Source organism: Lonchura striata, chromosome 6 (assembly GCF_050655825.1).
Source record: "Lonchura striata isolate lonStrDom1 chromosome 6, ASM5065582v1, whole genome shotgun sequence".
NCBI lineage: Eukaryota > Metazoa > Chordata > Aves > Passeriformes > Estrildidae > Lonchura > Lonchura striata.
The window spans coordinates 36,466,333-36,474,483 of NC_140708.1; the positions used below are offsets into that span (position 1 = coordinate 36,466,333).

The 8,151-nt window shown below is 42.9% G+C and overlaps 1 long non-coding RNA gene across 1 annotated transcript; it reads right to left on the minus strand.

Annotated features, from left to right (window-relative positions):
* Nucleotides 1–665: 665 nt before the first annotated feature.
* Nucleotides 666–1,387, minus strand: LOC146767088 (uncharacterized). The gene is made up of 3 exons (XR_014956346.1): nt 1,266–1,387; nt 1,050–1,170; nt 666–800 (listed from the first exon to the last, which is right to left on the minus strand). It is a non-coding gene; the product is annotated as an uncharacterized LOC146767088 (long non-coding RNA).
* Between the last annotated feature and the right edge of the window lie 6,764 nt (nt 1,388–8,151).

Genomic DNA, 8,151 nt, shown 5'->3' on the forward strand with positions numbered 1-8,151 from the left:
ACACTTGTGTTAAATACAAGTTGTACACACGACTCACCTTGGCAGCACTCATGCCTTGGGCTCCCTTTCAGACCCATCACTCCTTTTGAAATCTCCATATCCCAAGTTCTCGTGGTGAGCATTTGACAGGTGCTTTGGATGAGACATAAAATCCCTACCCAGCACTGAGTGGGCAGCAATCCTTTGGGAAACCTTCCCCAAGCAGGCAGGAGCATTTCCTGGGCCAAGCAGAAACAACTGCACACTCTCAGGGTGATGCTGCCCAGGTGGGCTTATTCAGCTGAAACCTTTGGGACAAGGGAAAGGAATTGTGATGCTGGTGAGGGTCTGGCATGACCAAAGTTCAGAATTCATCTCTGCCCCATTGAGACACTGCACAAGACACTTAATTCTGCTTTTCAGGTCTTCTCTGTAAAGGAGGAGCAGTGGGATTCTTCCTCCCAAATGGAGGGAGATGTACCAGCCAGGTCATCACCACGTGGCAGATACTGCACAAAGTATTGCTACAGAGAAGTGCTTTAAGTTGAAGTCCTTTAAAGTTTTCTTAGCAAGTGAAGGCTGAGATACACTAAAAACTTGAGGAAATTTAATGCAATATTTTCTAGAGCTGTCTGTAGAGCAGAGTAGGACAGTTTCTCACCTATTGCCCTCACCAGGGTAGAGCCTGCACCATGAATGCTGCAGAGCAGAAAAAGCTGCACATCCCTGTTCTCTGCAGAGTGGAATTAAAAGACATTTTTTGCACTTCAGGAGCTGTGAACTTCAGCAGGCACTCCCTGCACTCTCAGCCTGCTGAATACCTGCCAAAAAAAGAAGCCTATCATTTCTGTAACAGCATGCATCTTTTGTTTGCCATGGTATTTTTCAGGGGGAACATTGAATCTGCTTTTGTAAAAAATTAACATCTGGAGATTCTCAGTTTTGAAAGAGCAGGTGATGTGTTTGGCAAAGGACAAATCCATGACAAAGAATTTAATAAAAGAGGGAGACAGGATAGCTCATGGGACCATTACTTTAAACTTCCAACTGCAGTGTGAAATGGTGCTTACCAATAAATGGTGGAGTACTGCTCAATGTTAATATCCTCTGCATCACACCACTGTCCTCCTATTTACATATATATTAAAATGACCACAATTTCCCTGTTTGTGCTTTCTTGCTGGAAACATTCTGGGAAAACAAGATTATTAATGGAAAATTCATAAAACCAAGCAATCACATGGAAATATTGGAGGGCATTTTTAAAATGTGAATTCCTGACTCACAATAATTTCCATTTTCTCAGGAATTCTGCTCCCAAGGATTGCCTTTGTGACCAGTGTTGGGTGCTCTCACAAATACATGATATATCCACAGGGATCCATTGCCTGGCAGCACACAGGAGCCTGCAGGGAAGGGGAGTTTGAAAGTGTAAGATTGCTGTAATAAATAAACAGCCAGCCAATCTAGGGATTTATCTTCCTTTATATATTCTTGCAAAAGTTATGATATATTTAATTTACCTGTGGATAACATACATAGCAACAGAAAAGTCCAGTTTTGAATTTCTATTTTGTACTTGCTCTGTACCTTGGCTTTTTTAGCCACAGATTGTCTGGGACAACCCAAGAATCAAATTAGGTTCTTCCATCCCAAGTACAGACAACTCCCTGTGCACTACAATACTTAGAAAAATAATTTTACCACTCCTTTTGCAGCTTCTTTCTGTTTTTGAAGGATAGACTCAAGCAAACCTTGTGTATTTAGTAGCCTTGAACGCACCCAGGAGCTTAGGACATGCAATAAAAATTGTTTATAAACCAAATTCATCCTGCCACAAGTCAGGAGATTTCCATGGAGGATCCATTTGGCTCCAGTCACTGCCACGTGCTGAAATGTGTCAAATCCACTCACACTCACCCATTTCCCTCGTGCTCTTCCAACAGGACACTGGTCCAGTGGCCACCCTGCAAAGAAGCTGCTCATTGTCAGGGGCCGTCACAGCAGAATCATACTCCTGCTGTCTGAAGGACAGGGGACAGCAAAGAAGCCAAGGTCAAAACTTTCCTTGTCAAAGGAAAAGATGAGAATGACATTTTCTCTCTCCCCTTTAACTGGCTTAAGGGAGGAACAAATTAACTTGGGCTACAAAATTGTTCCTAAGCCTTGGAGACCGTAGGGAAAGAGAAGGAACATGTTCTGTCACCCGAAAATCCAAATGAAGTGAAATGCTAAAACCACAAGATTTGTTTACTACAGGAAGCACTTACCTTTCCAGACCTGAGAGCAGTTTCTTCACAGCCCTGATTAAAATTACTCATCAAATCATTACACAGATCAGCTTCATTTCATACGGTGAGCAATTATGCAGTTTGGGTGGAGTGGAAAATATCCAGCGTGTTATTAGTTGTGTTCAGCAGGGGCATGTGCTAAAATGTCTCCATTTTCCTGTCTAAGAGCTGAGTGCCAATGTAGACTTTTACCAAGAAAAGCAAAGGTGAGTGGGGATGGATAGGAGCTGGAAAAGCTCAGGCTTTCAAACAGCAACACAGGAATGAACAGCGCTGAAACAAAGAGTATCTCAAGGACAAGTTTTGCTCCTTGCTCCTCCTATAAACCCATTTCAGAACCACACCAGATGTGTGGTGCATGATATGAACAGTTTCTTACAGAACAAACAGCTCTTTCTTCACAAATTCACAAATGTTAGAGAGGTGGGACAGGGTTTAGATGAACCCTTCTGTCCTCCTGCCCATGCCATGATGTGACAACCCCATTTGAAATAAAAATCATGCATTTTGACTTAGATGAAGCTATTTACGTGTCCTCCTCTAGCAAAGTCACAAGATGAGGTTCCTTACAATGCCTTTTGGTGGTGCTAAAGAAATCTTGGCGGGTAGCTCATTTAGGAGAGAAAAACACAGAAAATAAATCCAGTGCAAACTCAGGCATGGCTGGGACCTGACAGTTCTGGTGCTGCTTGTTTCAGTAGCACAGCTTGGACTAGGGCACTATTTTTCAAGTAACTATTGAAATAAGGCACTATTTTTCTAATCCAGAGTGGATTAACGTTTCACCTAAGGCATAAAGGCTTATTGTCATAAATCCATCACAAAATTACAGCAATTATAAATGTTAAATGCACTTCAAGAAAATGAACTTATTTTAGGTAGGTGGGGGGAATATTTACTAGGGCACCACAGCTGAGAAAACCTCATGCTGACAAAGCATGTTAAAAATTTCATGTAGAACTCTTACCATAGCCAGCTCGTGTTTGCACAGCCTTTCAGTCAAATGGGTTTTACTAAAGGATATTTGAACAAGAAAAGAACCCTTTAATCGGGCAGACACCACAGATGAAAGACTCACAATTTTGACAAAGCTCACACACACAAGCTTAAAACAAAAGCATGAAACTCCTCCAGCTTTATAGCCAACTTTATTCCTTTCATAGCACTGGCTTTCAAATACTTTGTGAAAAAAAAAATGTTGTCATAACAATGAAGCGTGAATAGGCAAATCCATGTATTCCCAGTTGTTGTCCCAAGCAAACAAGAAAAACATTTCACACTTCACGATTAATACAATGTCTCTTTGTCCCAACACATGAAAGAGCTATTTAAAACAAATAAATAAAGAGATAGCTACATTTTCATGGAAGTCTGGGTTGTTGTTTTTTTTTTTTTTAAATATTCAATGTATTTTCACATTTTGTTTTGCAATTGAATCCTTTCCACCAGCTCCAACCACACAATACCACCAGAAAATGCCAGAGGAGCTATAGAAGAGCAATATGTTGTGTGCTGCAGTTGCCTGTCATCAACTGGGAATATATTAAGGTAATTAAAAACCCTGCTAGGAATCCCTGGGGCCTCTGCCTTCGAGTGGTGAAGATTGGTGCCAATGCATTGACAAAATCAAATCCAGAATTTGCTCCAGGATGTCAATCTGTAAATAGTTATTGATATATGGCTTTATTGACAAACTGGTTCAGACAGGAACAGCTTCAGTCTTTTCCAGCTGGGCATTCCTGGTGCATCCACCACCACAGCACCACCCTTAGCAGCACTTCAAAAGCTAATTTATGGCTTTTTTTGGAAGACCAAGGCCCACAGGGTGAATGACAGCCCTGAAATCCTTCCAGCATTTCATGCTGTGACCACCTGAAATGCCACTTTCTGTTCATGGGGGTGGTGGTGGTGGTGAATACCCTGTTAAAACTCATCTCCTCTGCCCCAGGAAGAGCTGAAAACCTGTCAGGCAGCAGTTTGGAAAGCTGAAAATCCCAGTGCCAGCGAGGACAGACACAGCTTGACTGGCTGCACAGGTGTTAGGCTTTTCTTGTTTCCACAGACATTTAAATACAAGTTTTAGTGCTCAGTTAATAAATACACACTGCTCTTTTGTTATTACTCTGTAGCTAAGGCAAACATTGGAAGGTGGATTAAAATAAAGAGATTCTGCATTTTTTTCTCCTACCTCTCCCTTTCTTTTGTGTCTTTTCAAAGCCAGTAGCATTTTATAGAGCACAGTGCAGCTCACCTGGGTCACAACCACTGCAGCCAGCTCTGTGCACAGAGCACACCTCAGTGCAGGATGTGTGCATTTCTCTGAATGCTGCCTTGTTTCCTGATTTTTAACATTTTAAGTATTCAGATTTTCTTCCTAAGCTCACTCAGAATTTTGCAATAGATGATCCATGAATACTGAGGAAAAAAACCCTGTTTGATTTACTCATTGTTCTCATTACCTGCATCTGCACTGTTCTCATTACCTGCACCTCCTTTACTTTTATGCTCTACTTTCATGCTTTATGCTGCCCAAAGTAGCCTAAAACAACTATTGTGAAACTACACAAGCAGGCAAAGATCAATGTTGATAAAAGCTTAGCCTGTACCAATTCTTCATTTCTCATCCATTAATTTCTTGCTCATTACAACCATTTTCTTCCTGGCATATTACTCTTACTTTACTGTGTGGTTAATGGCACACTGAGTCTTACAAGAACCCAGACTTTTCTCCCTGCTCCAACATAACTAATGTAACATATAATAACATAACATTTGAGATAACTTAAGATTGCCAAGAAAGCTGCCCCATCCCTGGAGGTGTCCAAGGCCAGGCTGGACAGGGCTGGGAGCACCCTGGGATAGCTGAAGGTGTCCCTGCCATGGCAGGGGAATGGGGATGGAACAAGGTGACCTTTCCAACCCAAACCATCCTGTGATTCCATGATAACAAACTCCATGAAGCAGCAGAGCTACGGCTTTTAGGGCCACAAGACTTTATTAATATTCAACACAGATTTCCCTCCCACCAAGTCTGAGCACCGCTCCACTTCCCCACAGCATTCTGCTTTCCAGAGATGCCTTAGGAGAGTGACAATTCATGGAGAGAAAGCAGAAGCTGAATTTTGAGCCTAGAGCTTGGGGTCTGAGCCAGGAGACAAAGCAAAGGTGAAATGGCAGTGGAAGTGTCAGAACTCAAAATGTCCCTCAAACATTTTTAGAGGTTCCGGGCCCAGGTCAAAAACATTTAAGACCCTAAAGCTGAAAACAGCTGTGATTCTAAATTTGAACCATAGAGTGATTTACCAACCTTACAAGAAGAACAAGAAGTCACAAAAGTTTAGATATTATAGTAAAGGTAGTCACAAAGTAGAAGGAAGAATTTTTAAGTCCTGTACAGGTTTTAGTTTTATACATAGGAGTCAAAAGTTTTAAGATTGAAAGATTTAGGCCTGTCCTGTCATCCCTCTTTCTTCTTCCCTACCTCCATATTCTTAGTAATGTTAACAGTCACAGATTAATTTAAAGTAAAAAAGCACCATTTAGTATAGGTAGTAGATATTAGGAAAAAACTATGAACATTTAACATGTAATATACCAGATAAAAGATAACAGCAGCCCAGAAGCAGAAAGAGAAAAGAAGACAAAAAACAAAAAAGATGTCAAAGGTGTGTGTGCCTCTGCCTGTGCTGCTGCAGCAGCCTAAAAAACAATCTTTTAGATAGCTTACAATAAACTACCTTAAGACCAAAAAACAGAAACTACTAAGCCTTTCTTTAAAAGGACAAGTTAGAGAAAAAATATTTTCCAGCACACAGAACCATCCCAGAACCCAAAGCAGACTCCAGCATGGAAGGATCCAGGTGGAGGAGTTTAGAAGCTGCAATGAGCTGGAACTTTCTGCCCTGTCTGAGCTACATCTCAGGGTTTCTCTGTCCCTCCTGGCTGAGACAGAAAGAGCAGGAATCCATTCCCAGTTCCCTCCTCCTGCCCCTCAAGGAGCTGTTTACAGGGATACAGGCAATTCCTGCAGAGCCACTGCCATGCCCTCCTGCCCAGGCTGAAGCCTCTATGAGTTAATTAAGCATCAGCCTGGGGGATGTGGAGCAGCCCCCAGCCCCCACATGGGCAGCAGTGAAAGCCCAGCGCTCAATGAAGACACTGGGAGTTCTTAAGACATCTTTTGAAAGAGATTAAACAGCCCCACGTTGGATTAGAAAGATGATGCCTGACACTTTGAGTTCCCCTTACCTTTTGTGCGCTGCTCAGTGCGCAGACCTGCACCGAGCACTGCATTATAATGCAGATTTCCCCCAATCTCTCTGGGATTTCACAGAATCCCCGAGACCTTCACAGCAGGAAACTCCATTCTTGCTCTCCCCTGCCCTGATCCCGAGTAAGCTGTGCCTAAGGGCCATCTAGAGGATGCTGAGCTACCAGAAAGCGAAGGGGTCAGGGGTTTGTGGTGAGAAAATGAACTTTCATCTCGGGTGCCAGAAAGAGGGAGTGAGCAAAAGCGCCTCAGCATTCCTCAGTTTGCCCTATTCCTCCATCTGCTGAAGTGTGTTGTGGAGTAAATTAGGAAAATTCCCAGGCTGGGTTGTGTGATTAGAAGAAATTATTTGTTGCCAAAGGAATCACTTCATCTAAAAGTGACAAAGAATAGATAAGACTGAGCAAAATAACCCAATAAAATACTACGATGAAGTTCCCCTCAGCGAAAATATTTTAATATACTTCTTTTCTGCATTGCAAGGAAAAGAAGGCTCTGGTGGTATTTCCAAGAGAAATATGTATTTAATAGCTCTCATGCACTTCCTTGGAGGAAACCATTCAAAAATCTGAACGCCGTCTTTTAAAAACGGGGGAAGGGGGAAGAAGTAATCACGCAAACCATTTATCTCACATGTGCTGCGGAGCAGGAACAATTTCTGCCCTCAGCCCACGACCACAGAGCTATTTTGAGGGAGGTCTGCTATTCAAGCCATGCTGTTCTCTTATTTTTACTGGCACCAGGGAGGCAGGAGGCTGTGTGTGGAAGGGGAAGGTTTCTGTGCCTCTGCGGGACGTGCCAGTGCTGTGGCCGGGCCGGCAGAGGAGACACGGCCGCCACGCAGGCTCCAGCCCCACTCCCACCAGCCAGGCTGACATCCAGCCCTGGCACAAGCAGCTGATCAAACTCCATTTTCTTCAACCGATACGTGAAAATGCAATCAATTAAAAGCCAACCGGCTGGCTAAACCCAAGCTTAACCCTCAGCATCTCCACGTTTTCCCCACCCGCGGGGAGCCCAAGCCTGGTGGGAGATGCTCCACAACTCTCCTGCTACGTGAGCCAAAGCAAACAGGGAAGGGGGAGCTTTCAGAGCCCTGCCCACAGGCCTTGCGTAAGGCAAACAGAAACAGGTCTTTCTGCACACCTAAAAAATCTCGCTTTTCAGACTTTCTGCTATTCTTTCTTGCCCTTGATTCATTTCACGCTCCAAGAGACGCTGGCAGGCAGAAATGTTAGTTTAGCTGTCATACCCTGCAGGAAATAATAATAATAAAAAAAAAGAGGCAGAGCGGTTCATTTTCTCTACTCAAGAAGCAGAAACCTTGCCACAGACAAAGCTTTAAAAATAAAGGAGTGGACAAAGCTTTATTCCTGGATTCATATTTATTCACTGCCATTAATTCAATTCAATAAGAAGTAGAGAAGTTCATTTTCTAGAGCAAACCCTTCAAAGGCTAGGCAAAATCTGTCAGGACAAAACAATCAGATTTCAGTAGCTTTGTAAGGGACACTCGTTGCATCTTCATTTGTTGATCCTACTCCTTTTTCACACCTTCACACACACATTCTGTGCTCCTCCTTGGCTACTTGGCTTTAGAGGCTCTCTATC